Below are 13,776 nucleotides of genomic sequence, written 5' to 3'. Positions count from 1 at the left end.
TGAATCTAAAGGCCTCCTCTGACCATATCCTAGCCTGGTCAGATCCATACTCTACCTTTCCGAGGCCAGCTCCTAGTGAGTGTTCCATGTTCAAATGCCCCACCCCCAAATTACTTTTCTAGTTGGGATGACAGAGTCAAAGCCTTAGAAGACTCTTGGTTTATTATCCTCAGATTGTCTGGAATGTCTTTAGGTCTTTAGTTGGTCTGTCTCACTAGAGCTGAGAGAGCTGGGGTTGGTGGACATGGTAGCCAAGTGACCCTCCCAGCTAGTTATCAATAGGCCAAGCTAGAAGCTGGGAGGCAGGCCTCTGGACATCACAAGTGACCAATAGCACCGTCTCCTGTGGCAGGTGAGGAGCTGGTGAGGCCAGCTGAGTAGACCAGCTGGGTTCTGGTCTTAGCTTTTGAATTCTTTATCTTCTCTGGGCCTCAGTTTTCTTAACTGTAAGTTGAGAAGAGGAATTGTAACTTTGCTTCTGGCTAAGACTCTCTATGCTTTCCATGGAAGGAGGAACCCAGAAAGAGCAATTTGGATACCATTGCTCTATGACAGACAGGCAGGAAGACACCAGATGTAGCCATAGGAGGAGACAGTGAATCAATGTGGAGTCACTGGGCATGCATTATGTGGTGAGAGAGATAGGTCTAGGCTGGTCGGGAAAGAAAGGTGACTGCTAAAAGCACCAGGGAATTCACATAGAGGATTTGTCCAAGGACCTGCAAATGGACTGTACGCAATATCTCTGCACAGCCAGGACTGGAATGGCTCCTTTTTTTAAAAAGGGAAATAAATCCAATCGGGTCTTTCATCTTGTTTAGAAATCATAAATTTACCATGTATTGGGGTTAGCAGAGCAGTCCAGGGGCTGTTTGGGGGCATGGGTTCATTAGGCAGAGAGTATTTATGATGGAAGGTTTAAAGGACACCATTCAACACTGTGGGCCCAGGGCTGTTCTGGCTGCAGCTTTGGGTGGGCCTCGGGAGCTTTGGAGTTTCATTTGTTGAAATATGGTTTAGAACACAAAAAGCTAAATGCTCCTGAAAGTATTTCCCTCCCACTTTAGCCTGTGAAATTTCCAACAGTTGGGGATCATGGCATAAGTGAGTTTACACAGATGTACGGAGTGCCTACTATATCCAGGGATCTATAAGACTCAGCTTCGGTGAGCTAAGCAATAATGAAGGACACTGGGGTCCAGGCAACTCAGACAACATTGCTGAAATGTGACAAGAGATAAGAAGGCACAGAAACACACATTTGCATCTGGGGCTCCAGGTGTCTTTATTTTGGGGAATTTCACCTTTATTTGAACTTCTTCATAGTCAGTAAGTCCAACTTTATCCATGTCCCAGAACTAAAAGTTAAACAAACAAACAAACAAACAAATCCAATAAAACATGGGCCACACAACCCATAAAGCTACAGTAAATCCAAAGACTCATAATGGATCAGAGTGCTCACTGACCCAGTGCTCAGTCCCTGCTAAAGCTTAGAGAATATTTCAGAAGAGAAGGCAGGAAGAAAGTAAGAGCCGGAAGATAGGAAAGAGAGCTATAAAATGTTGTCTTTTAGACATGGCATGGCTGTTGTACACATGAGCTCATACCCTGTCTTAGTCAGGGTTTCTATTCCTGCACAAACCTGACCAAGAAGCAGTTGGGGAGGAAAGGATTTATTCCGCTTACATTTTCCATATTGCTGTTTATCACCAAAGGAAGTCAGGACTGGAACTCAAGCAGGTCAGAAATCAGGAGCTGATGCAGAAGCCATGGAGGGATGTTCTTTACTGGCTTGCTTCCCCTGACTTGCTCAGCCTGTTCTCTTATAGAATCCAAGACTACCAGCCCAGAGATGGTCCCACCCACAAGGGGCCTCTCCCCCTTGATCACTAACTGAGAAAATGCCCCACAGCTGGATCTCGCGGAGGCATTTCCCCAACTAAAGCTCCTTTCCCTGTGATAACTCCAGCTGTGTCAAGTTGACACAAAACTAGCCAGTACATACCCCATGTGATTACCTATGTAAGACTCTCATAAGATCAAACCAACCAAAACTTCAGCATACCGGAGAAAGTAACTCTTCTCAATCTGTGGGTCCCAACCCTTGTGGCAAGCCTCTATCTCTAAAACTATTTACATCACAATTCACAACAGTCGCAAAATTGTAGTTATGAAGTTGCAACAAAAATAATATTATGGTTAGGGTTCACTGTAACGTGAGGAAATGTATTAAAGGTTGTAGCCTTAGAAAGGTTGAGAACTGTTGATCTAGATCCTATCAACTGAAGAGCTATTGCTAGGCCTACAACTGCTTGGGGAGGGAGAATCGTTCTTTTTTTGGGGGGGGGGGGTTGGCCAATGGTATGGTGCCAAGTCCCCAGTGGATGGCTCCACACCCATGCACTACAAAGGAAGTATTAAATGGATATAATGAATTATTAGAAGAAAAAGAAGAGGAGGCTGAGAAGAAGGAGTGAGGAAGAGAGATGATGTTGGGAGGTGAGTATGTGGAGAAATCAAGGAAGAATTGGAGGGCAAAGTGGGGAATGGTGGACAGGATCAAATACACACACTTCAAAAATTTTCCAACAATTCAAAACAAAGAAGAGAAAGACATGCTGTGGGAAGCCACTTAACGCCATTACAAGATGGTGCTGGCTACCACTGGCCACCGCCCTTGTATTTCGGGTAAACAACCAATGTGCGCAGGTGCAAATGGGTTTCACACCAAGTCTTTGCCTGCCCCGGGGCGTAACAGTGAGATCATGAGTAAGCAACCAATTAGACGTGGACACGCAGCCTTGGGGACTATATAGGGAGTTGTTCGCGGGGCCTAGTGGTCTTCCTCTTCAAGATGCAATAAATGCTGTGCTGCAGAAGGATCCTGGTGTCCGCGTGCGTTCTTGCTGGCGAGACCATAGCACGGGACAACTGGTGCCGAAAACCCCGGGAAAAATGCCTCACTATCGCCGGTGCCGAGGAGACCCTCCGCTCGCGGAGAGGACTCAGAACTGCAGGATAAAGGTAAGCTCTGAGAGGCATGTTTGGTCTTGACAGCATGTCAGAAACAGAGCGAGGTGCAACTAAGAAAAGAGGCCCTTCCAAGGACCTTGGATCCGAGGAAGCGAGAGATAAGGGAAAGGACGCCCTGGGAGAGAAACGGGGAAAGGAACTGCTTGTGGACGTTGTACATCGTGGTGCGCACTAGGCTCCGCACCACGATGTACAACGTCCACAAGCAGACCCAAGGCCAACTACTGCAGCTCCCGTGAGACATCCAAAATTATGTTCACGGTATAAGGGCTCATGCAGCAGAGGCAGAAGGGTGCGGGCGAGAAGCCAGCAGAGGAGAGGAGAGGCTGGAGAATGGGAGAGTGAGGAGGGAAGTTCGGATGGGTCGTCTGACGGTGGAGACCCTGACCCATGTTTGGGCCAGCTGCTCTCATTAAATCAAAGCAGCTGGCTCAACCCCTTATTAATGCTCAACTCCCTTGTTAACTCTCAGCTGAAAACTGGATTCTTACTGTAGATATTCTGGAGCAATTAGTCTTTGTGTCAGGTGGAAATGGTGCTTCCAAAATACTGCCTTCCATATATTCAAATCATAATGCTAAGTGTAACCTCTGTGCAGTTTCAGAATTTTTCTCAACCAGCTACTTTGTCCTGTGAAACAGGAACATCTGTGTGGAGATTGCCATCACTCAACAGTGGTTGAAGATGATCCAGAGGACCTTCAGCTTCCTCAAGGGTTGAGGAGGGATGGTCTTCTAGGGAACCCGAGTGGAACCTATTACCTCTGCCTTTTCCTACTTTAAAGAGTGGGTGGGAGTGGTTCTTTTTGGCACGGCTATGTGCTGTGGATTGGTGTTCATGCTATGGTTGGTTTGCAAACTCAGATCTCAACAGAAACGTGACAAGGTCATTATCACTCAAGCACTTGTGGCCATTGAACAAGGGGCCTCCCCTGAGATTTGGTTATCTATGCTCAAGGACTGATACACAGTGGTACCTAGACAGCCCCTGCACCCTGAGTCCCTTGTGACATTGCACCAGGATTGGGTGTCTAGTGCCTGAAGCAGCCTTTGCACCTGCTGGGATTGATCCCATTGCACGCAGTAAGGTGCTTCGCTCTTATCAGTGCCTCCTCAAAAGTCTGATTGTCACTGCCTATAGAATAGTATGACCTGTTGAGTTGTTAGCTCCTGCACCCCACAGGCCTTGCTGCCTATTGCACTGGGACGAGTAACACTCAACACTCTCAAACAGCCCTTGCACATACATAAATAGAAGGCATTTGAGTCCTCAGCTCTTGGCACCCCACAGGTTTTTGATTACCCATTGCACTGGGATGAGTGAGGCTCGGCTACTCAGGACAGCCTTTGCACATCACTGAGTCTTATCTCATTGCACGCGATAAGGTGTCCTAAGGAGGTCTATCTTTATTCCATCTTGATTAATCAAACAAAAAAGGGGGAGTTGTGGGAAGCCACGTAACGCCATTACAAGATGGTGCTGGCTACCACTGGCCACCGCCCGTGTATTTCGGGTAAACAACCAATGTGCGCAGGTGCAAATGGGTTTCACGCCAAGTCTTTGCCTGCCCTGGGGCGTAACAGTGAGATCATGAGTAAGCAACCAATTAGACGTGGACACGCAGCCTTGGGGACTATATAGGGAGTCGCTCGCGGGGCCTTGTGGTCTTCCTCTTCAAGATGCAATAAATGCTGTGCTGTAGAAGGATCCTGGTGTCCGCGTGCGTTCTTGCTGGCGAGACCATAGCGCGGGACAACATGCCAGTTTACAGGACACTTATCAAAGGTGAAGAACACACTTGGGTTGGAAGTATTTGACATGTATTTTTTATTTGTTCCTCTATGCCATGTGGCATTACTGTCATTTCTTTAGATAAAGATATTGAGGCTCATACTAGTGAAGGCACGTGATGCAGGTCATCTAGTCTGTAAGGTGAAGCCATGTCTTTACAGTGGGTAGATACATGTTTCCATCCATTCACTCCTTCATCCATTCCACACATGCACTGAACACTGCACCGAGGCTGTGATGTTCAGATGCTTCCCAAAGCAATATGACCGAATTGACCTTCCCACACCTCCATCCTCTCAGATGGGGTTTAAGAGATGCCACATTGAAAAGCCCAGTATTCCCCAAGGCTGTCACTAGCTTAAAGGACTCCTTTCTGGGAACCAAAGCTTTTTTTTGTCCCTTAAAAAAATAACACACTCTTAAACGGGTCTTTGCTCGAAGCCCTTGTCTCTGTAAGTACACGTGAACAGATATTTACCTCGGCTTCTGGAAAGTTAAAATGAGCTTGAAGACAGTCTCTGAGGAGGCTGGTGTCAATACCCCTTCTTCAGTCTGCTCTGGGGTGTGTGTGTGTGTGGTAGGGGTTATGGGGTGACTGGGGTTCTGATGTTGGTCAGGATTGGATGCTTTGGGAAGCGGCTGAGCATCACCAGTGAATGCCTCCACTCTCCTTCTGGAGCTGAGATGACCTAGATCAACACAGTAGCTCATGGCAGTGGGTCACATCCTGGCCTCACAGGCCTCAGACCCGAGCTCCCTAGGAGGACTCTGCCACCACCACCCGCTCTTGTCACCAGTGGTGACTGCTGGGATACTCCTCTAGAGACCTGCATAGATGTCCAGGCTTATCTCTTGGGGCCTATTAATTTGTTTTTTTTTTTTTTTTTTTGGACTCCAGTGACCAATTTACATGTGTGGTGGGATGAGCTCTAGCACCAGGCCTGATGGATGCTGTGTTGCTCAGCATTTCTTTAGGCTTCTTCATCTCTTCTTCCTTATTTACTGTATAGTCCACTGCACTAGATGATCTCCCAGCTCTTTCCACTCAGGTGACCAGAAGCCAGAACTATAAATTCTGTCCTCATGGGGGAGGGGAGGTGCTGTGTTCCACGGACTTGGACAACTGATCTAACCTTTCCTCATCTTAATCCTCTGTGAGGATTTCTATGATCCCCCGTCTGGATGACCAGATCCCTGTTGTTTTTGCGTAAAATAATCAGAGTTTAGTTCTGTCTGTGAGACTGCACTGCCTGCTTCTAGCAGCTGGCTAAGCTGGTCTGCCTTAGATGGAAGGGGGCTCCTGGGCAGAGTGGGATGAGCGGGGCACCCTAAGGATGATGTGCCACGAGATAATGGTAAGTTGCTGCTCAGCCAGAACAAATGAAGGTGAAACAGCCAGCAAGTTCTGATTTCTTTTGCAATTATCCCGTTTCCCTAGAAGTCTGTTGAGAACTCCGTTGGTGAATTATTGAAGTCTGCGTGGTGGTGAAATGCTTTTCTTACCTTGGCTCTGGGCTTGTGTGACTAAGATACTTCCTGTCCCAGAGGCTGGTGGGAAGCTGGTCTAGCTCTACACTACATGGCTGAAACCACCATCTTCCCAGGCCTGCTGCTCCATCGTTCTCCTGCCCTAAGTGCTGCAGATGGTGTCAGGCAGGCTGAGGCAGGCTGGCTTTGCCAGGGCTCCTGGTCCCTCCCAGCATCCCTCTAGCTAGAACCAGGAACCTTTCCCAAGCCTCTGCTCTGACTGGATTCCTAGATGACAGCAGGGTAGAGGCCTCAGGAGAGAGCAAGGCAGTTTTGAGCCTGGGATTCTAAGACCCTGGTTTAAATGACCTATCTAGAAGATTCTGGGATGGCTGTAATGTCTGGAAAAGGCCATTGCCAATACTGCTTGTCAGGGAAACACATTTATTGATTCTCATTGTGATTTTGACTCCTTACCCTTTCTGTTAAGCCTCTTCTGAGTTTGTGGGCTGCACAAATGGCGCTTCAAACCCGTGTCTGATTCCTTTATCCTTAGTTCTGCTGGTGGGGGCATCCCTATATTCTCTGAGCTAGGAACACAGAGGAGGGCTGGTGAGATGGCTCAGTGGGTCAAAGAGTTTGCTGCCAAGCCTGACAATCTGAGTTTTAACTCTGGGAACCATATAGTGGAAGGAACAAACTGACTGCCTCAAGCTGGCCTGTGCCGGTGACATGTGTGTGCAATGCATACACATAGGCACGCACGAAATAAATGTCAACAAAATGAGATACCCCCCCCCCCAAATCCCACAGGATTCAGATGGGTCACTTCATAATTTAAAAAATCTATGCAAACCATACAATTATACACATGTGTATTTTTATTGTACCATTTAACTTTTCGTTCATCTAATCCGTGAGTGTGGCTTGCTTTACATCTCCCTCACCCCTGAGTAGCTGTGTGGAGTAGACTTCTTTTGAACTCCTTCACCTGCATGGGGCCTACGTAACTAGAATTAGAACCACTTAGTGTTAAAGCTGCTGATGCCCTGGCTGAGGGAGAACATCCCAAATATTGGCAGAGCCTAGAACCTTAGGCCTGTCTAAGCCGTGCGGGAAGGTGCTGTTTCAGTGGCGGCTGTGTGTGAAGTGCACTCTGATTTCTTTCGTGAAGATGCAAGTCACAGCAGAGGATGGGGTAGCCCTTTTCCCTCCCCTGTTCCCTCACTCCTGTGACTGTTCCTCTATTGCCGCTTTGAATACTCATTTTAACACGGATATTTTATCTGTAGCTTATAAAAGCAAAATGGTGTCATTTGAAAGTTAAAACAGGTGCATCATTCTTCTGGGCCATGTCATCATGTAACACAACGGGGTGGCCTCTCACAATCAGTAAGGGTGGCTGCGTGTCCCCCACCGCTCTGCTGCCACTCAGAGGATCCCTGTCATATAAGTGTCTTTTCTCTTTCCTGTGACAGTACTTGGACCTGGCTCACTCGTTCTCTTTGTGCTTTGTATATGTGTTTAGAAAAATAATTTCAGCGCCCTAACCGGCACCCCGATTGAGCAGCCAGAGTGCCCCAGCCCCTTGGAGAAGGCTTTCTGGTTCTGGAGAAGCTGGCTAGAAAGTAGCATATCCAGATTTTGTGAGAACATGGTTATTACCTTTCAAGCTTATTTTCATGCAAATGTTTCCATTTCTCCTCTTACTTCAGCCAATCCCCTCCTACAATCATGATAAAATGACATTGGGGACACTGGGAATTGCAGAAGCCAGTCAGGGAAGCTGAACAAGCCTTCCTCAGGCAGGGGTCGCGGGGCACCTCCGATGGCCCTTTTGGGGGAACTTGAGGAGCTGATTCTTTAAACAAGAGGTCAGCTTATCTCACACTTCTAAACTCCCCCTGCTTTCCAAGCTGAGTGTTTATCTCTTTGGGAATAGGAACTGGCACAACCTTTCGGGAAGCAATTTGGCAACACGCATCAGGAGCCTTAAAGAAGCGCTTTCTTCCATGACCTGGCAGTCCCACTTTTAGCACAGAATCTTAATAGAGATGTGATCACAGATTTTAGTACAAGAGTGCTTATCATAGACTTATGAGAATGAGCCACAGGAAATAGCCCGGGTACCGAATGGTAGAGACAGGACCAGTCTACCTAGCAATGGAATATTATGCAGCCATTAAAATAAGTATTTTCAGAAAGTGCAACAACATAGGGAGGTGATCATGCTAAAGGATTGAGAGGGAAAAACGGACACAAGTAAATATATTTTAATTTTACTAAAATAGCTTTTATGGGAGCACACACAAAAGACAAAACACAAGAAAAAGGTGTTTTTAAGCCTACCCTTGACAGAGTCTAACAGTTTATCATTATGCTAGTGATTTAAATTTGCCAAGTTATTCTTAGGGCTATGGTCAGAGTATGAGAGAATGGTCACAAAGCTATTGGAACATACTGATCGCTCAATAAATGACTCGTATCGCTATTATTAATAGGAGGAGACAGGAGGCTGGGTGGAGGGAGGTCCAGGACCATTAGTGACAGATATTACTGTAATGTCATTGTGCTTAGAGAAACAGTGGGAATACCTTAATTTAGCTATTCAGCTGTTTCTACAGGAGAGGTAAGCTGCTCCTAGGTCATGGGCAGGTAAGGTCAGTTTCATGGCACGAGCCTTATTGTGACTGTGGACTCCATTCTTAGTGCTGACCAGGGACTGGCTTTGGTGAGGATGTCCCACCTCCAACCTCAGAACAGTGCAACTTAACTGAGAAGTCAAACTCATGGCAGGATACAAACTTTCTATCTGGAGGAGGCCGGTAGAGCAGTTAGGAATGTGACTTGTTGGCTTGGCCCCAAACAAGGCATGCTCTAGGTCTCTAGGTGCCTTACAATTTACAATGCCACGGCTTAGGAGATGTTTCTCCCCAGCGGAGTAGTCTATAAGGTTTTATCAGTTGCACACTAAGCAGGATTGGTTATTTATGACTGCAGGCCAAAGCACCCCAAACATGGCAGTTGAGCCAGGACATTTATCATCTCCTGGTCTTGATGGGGAAAGAACACAGGTGCAGTTCAGCCAGATAAGTACCGTTCACAGGCTGCAGTCGGGGTGCTGGTCAGAGCTGCCATTTTCCGGAAGCTTAGCCTAGTAGGTCCACGTCCAGGCTGACAAAGTGCCTCCTGGCAGAATCCAGTTCCTTACTGTAGAGTGGAGGGACTCGGCTCCCCAGTGGCTCAGCTGCAGTCTGCTCATTGGTTTCTCTGGACCAGCTGGCCACGTGATACCAACGGTTTGGCCAGAGTGAGGAGGCAGAGGGCACCTTCTGCTGTAACAGGATCCTGAGACTGGAATCTACCCACTCTTCCTCACAGCAAAGTTCTAGAATGCTCTCACTGCCAAAGGTGGAAGGTGGATTCCATAAAGGTTGGAGGTAAGAATGAGGCCATGTTAGGAGGAGGAGATGGAGGCCTAGCAGGGGTATGTATGTCCTTCAGTCCCCCATAGAAGGAGCTGCATATCAGGGCCTGGCTCTGTTACCCTATCACACAGACAGACTTATTCAACACTATTGGCTAGCTAAAAGGGAGTCACTTGGGGGAATTACTGAACATTTGAGGATTATTGAAAAAAATCCTTGAATATCTACAACAATTTATATTCTAGGATAGAGGAACATTCTAGGAATAGATAGAAAAAATGTGGTGTTAATTAGAAAAATATGCAGAGGTTCCATTACCTTCAAATGCCATCTATAGTTTTCACAGAGGAGGCCCCAGAAAATAGATCTTAGGCCATTCAGGGTAAGAGCAGTGATTAATTCCAAGCTGTTAATGGCATTTTATTATGCATATATTCCAGCCACCCAGCCATGAAGAAAGTGCAGTTCCGCCTCCTCCCCATTCACTATGGACACTTGATTTGCATAGAAATGTGAGACTGTCCCTAGGGACTGGACTATAAGTTCTACTGGGGGAGGGGGGGAGGGGACCGGAGGCTGGCTGGAGGGAGGTCCAGGACCATTAGTGACAGGTATTACTGTAATGTCATTGTGCTTAGAAAAACAGTGGGAATACCTTAATTTAGCTATTCAGCTGTTTCTGCAGGAGAGGTAAGCTGCTCCTAGGTCATTCCAGGGCACCTGAACTGGGGGTCTTCCAGCCCTGGCTGTCTCTTTGAGATAGAGAGTCCTCTTTGTGGAGAGAAAGACTTGTCAAAGGAGGTCTATGGGGACTAGATGGGGCTTGATCACCCTGAAGTAAGTCTAAGGTCTGTGCTGATGTCAAGGGAAGCCTTAGGTGGTCTGAAGTCCCCTAAGCCTCACTTTAGGAATGCCAAGCTTGTAGAGGATCCGCTACCAGGTTTCTAGGCAATGAGGAGGACGATCAGAGTTGTTCTGGGTACCTCTAAGATGGTGGGGTCAGGATGCTGATGGGACAGCCCTGGGAGAGGGCGGAGTGTTTCCAGCAGTCGAGTGACTTGTGAGTGGAGGGCTTTCCAGAAGCACAAAGCTGAGCTTAGGTCTCCCTTCCTTTTCTGCAAAGAGGATGAGCTGGAAAGACTGGCAGCCGGTTGAAGTCTACTGAGCTGTAAAGTCCACTCTGGGGTGCACAGAAGACCCCCCAGCACATTCACTTGGAGAAGGCTGATCTTTTCCAATAGGGAGGGAGTTTAACTGCCCCCCCCCCAAAAAAAAGGGGGAGGAAGCCACCAAGAGGTTTAGGACCAGTTCTGCCTTTCTGGCTAAGTTATTTAGCTCAGTTCCATGAAGCAAACAGGATTTGCCATTGAATGGGGAGGACTCACATGGCCTAGAACAGACTGGGATCCAGCAGAGGCCACAGGAAGCTGCAGGCTTTGCTAGCCTGGACAGTTCTACTAGTTCGTTATTAGCCTCTTTGACTTCTGCCTCCTGGTCTGTGTTTTGCTAAACCATTCCAGATTCTTCCAGTAGCTACCATCAGAAAGACATGATGTCAACTTTCTTTCCCTTCTTTAGTGGTGGATCAACAGATCCTACCTGCCAGGTACTCCAAGCTTTTAGAATGTTCAAGTTCTGATGGTCTTGGAGCCATCTCTGCTTGTGGGACACAGTGACTATGGTGATGCGGGAGACTGGCCTTGTCATCCTGAGGCTTTGAAGTTTCCATTCATTACCTTTGGCTTTGACATGTGACCGGCCCCTTGCCTTTGTCCAGCTATTCCTTCTCTTGTTTCGACCTCCTTGTGTAACTGACAGCTAATTTTATGCAGATGAATGTAGGTCTGGATATACTCGGAGTCATGGAAGATGTGGCTCAGGCTCCCGGTACTCCAAAAACTTAAAACATGACAGGCAGAAGACCTGATCAATTGAATCCGTGTTCATCTGATTAAAGTCTAGGCTTTGATGACACTGATGAACTGGCTCTCACATTTACATGGAGATGCAAATACCTAGCATAGCCAAAGCAATTGGGTAAATAAATAAAATAAAGGCTGGAGGATCTGAGTTGAACATGTAAAGTTATGTTGTAGAGGCTGTGGTGGTCATCTACAGTGGTCATGGGATGGCTGGGGCGAAGGAGTCAGAGCTAGACCATGTGCCAATCATAGGCTGAATTCTGACAAAGAGAATGCACAAGACTATCTTTTTATTTCATTTCATTTAATTAAATAACTGAGAATAACTGGAATTCTTGTTCAAAAAGAAATGGTACTCCATATTAGAGAGACCTGTGTGATAGTGGATGAGGTACATATCAACTGAACTATGTATCAATTGGTGAACGGGTAAACTGGTACATCCATATGCTGGAGGACCACTCAGCAATTAAAGGAGAACTTAGTTAATTGTAGTAGTAAAAAGCACTGAGACACACACACACACACACACACACACACACACACACACACACACAGATGAATATGAATGAATCCCAGTATGAATGAATCCCAAAAGACAGTGTTCAAAGGGAATAGGCGAGGGACAAGACTATGCAGTTAGTTTCCCCACCATTTAAATGTAAGTTCTAAAAGAGGCAAAATAATACTGTAGTAGTGACTACCGAGAGTTGGGGGTGGTGCCAGAGGACCTAGTATACTTCTCTTTCCACCCAGTATTGTGACTACCTGCAGTGAACTTTACTCATTGAACAGCACCCCAAATTGGTGAGTTTCCTTTGTAAAATTTTCACTTCAGTAACACTGTTTAAAGAAGTGAAGAGCCGGGCAGTGGTGGCACACGCCTTTAATCCCAGCACTTGGGAGGCAGAGGCAGGTGGATTTCTGAGTTCAGGGCCAGCCTGGTCTACAAAGTGAGTTCCTGGACAGCCAGGGCTACACAGAGAAACCCTGATTAGAAAAACAAAAACAACAACAACAACAAAAAAGTGGAGAGAACATACATTTGCACAGAATGGACATTGCTACCTATGTAGTCAGAATTAAGAGCTGAACCCCAGAGCCCCCCACATCCATGTGTGGTGATGAAGAATGGGTGGAGAAATCAGACTCCAGAGATGCCATCTGGGCCGCCCACAGGGCTGCTGTGGTCCGAGGCTGCAGCCTGGGGCGTTCCGTGGTGGTTTTGACCAGCACCTTTACAGTAAGCTGGAGGGAAGTATGGAGCCCTCAAGTGTGACAGAGCTCTTGGCCTGTGCACACTCCCCCAGGGGTCACTTTCATCAGAACAGGAAAACGAAACAGGCTCCCCGAGTGATTTATGGGAGGGCTTGTATTTTGGGGATGTGATACCACAATTGGTGCCTTGGGGCCAAGACATCTGTTTCCAGCGAGGTGAATGCTTCCCACAGGGGATCTTTCACCCTCTCTGAGGGGATTCATTTTGTCTTGGTTGCTTGTTAGCAAACAGGGCCTTCCAGGGCCAGAGGCCTCCCATTGCAGGAGTGTGCATCTGAGTCCACTCAGCTCTCAGAGGGAGACCTGGCACAGGCTGAGCATGAACTGAGGAGCAGAGTCAGGCAGCACAGGCGTCCATTTCACCATATGATTGTTGTCACTTACTGGTTTAAACTTCAGTTATGCTATGTGACTGCACGTGGATTGCAAAGCTGGATTCATACCTTTACTGCATGTGCATGGTATTCTACACTGGCTCACCCTTAGCCTCCTTTCCCCAGGAGCCCTGAAGCCACAAGGCCAGGCCCTGACTGAGGGTTTTGGCAAGACTCTGCTCAGCATCTCACTCCATAGGTGGCAAAGCAGAAGATCACTTCACATGGGAGGCCTTGACAGTTATGCAGTCTATGTACCTAGCATACTTCCCTCAATCCATTCTTCATTGACAAGTGATGGGACATGGCATGGAACGTGTTGGGGTGTACCTATGGGAGGCAGGAATACAAACAATGCCCCCTCTCAATGTCCTCTGCCTGCCCGCACTCTTGACCAGAGGAGACTCAAGACAAGCCACACCTTATTTATTATTTATTTGTGCCCTCTTCCTGACTTTTGAAAGAAAATACAGGTCCTCA

The sequence above is a fragment of the Mus pahari genome, chromosome 13, assembly GCF_900095145.1.
Source record: "Mus pahari chromosome 13, PAHARI_EIJ_v1.1, whole genome shotgun sequence".
NCBI classification, from domain to species: domain Eukaryota; kingdom Metazoa; phylum Chordata; class Mammalia; order Rodentia; family Muridae; genus Mus; species Mus pahari.
The sequence above is the reverse complement of the archived record's forward strand: the minus strand, read 5'-3'. Positions refer to the sequence as shown.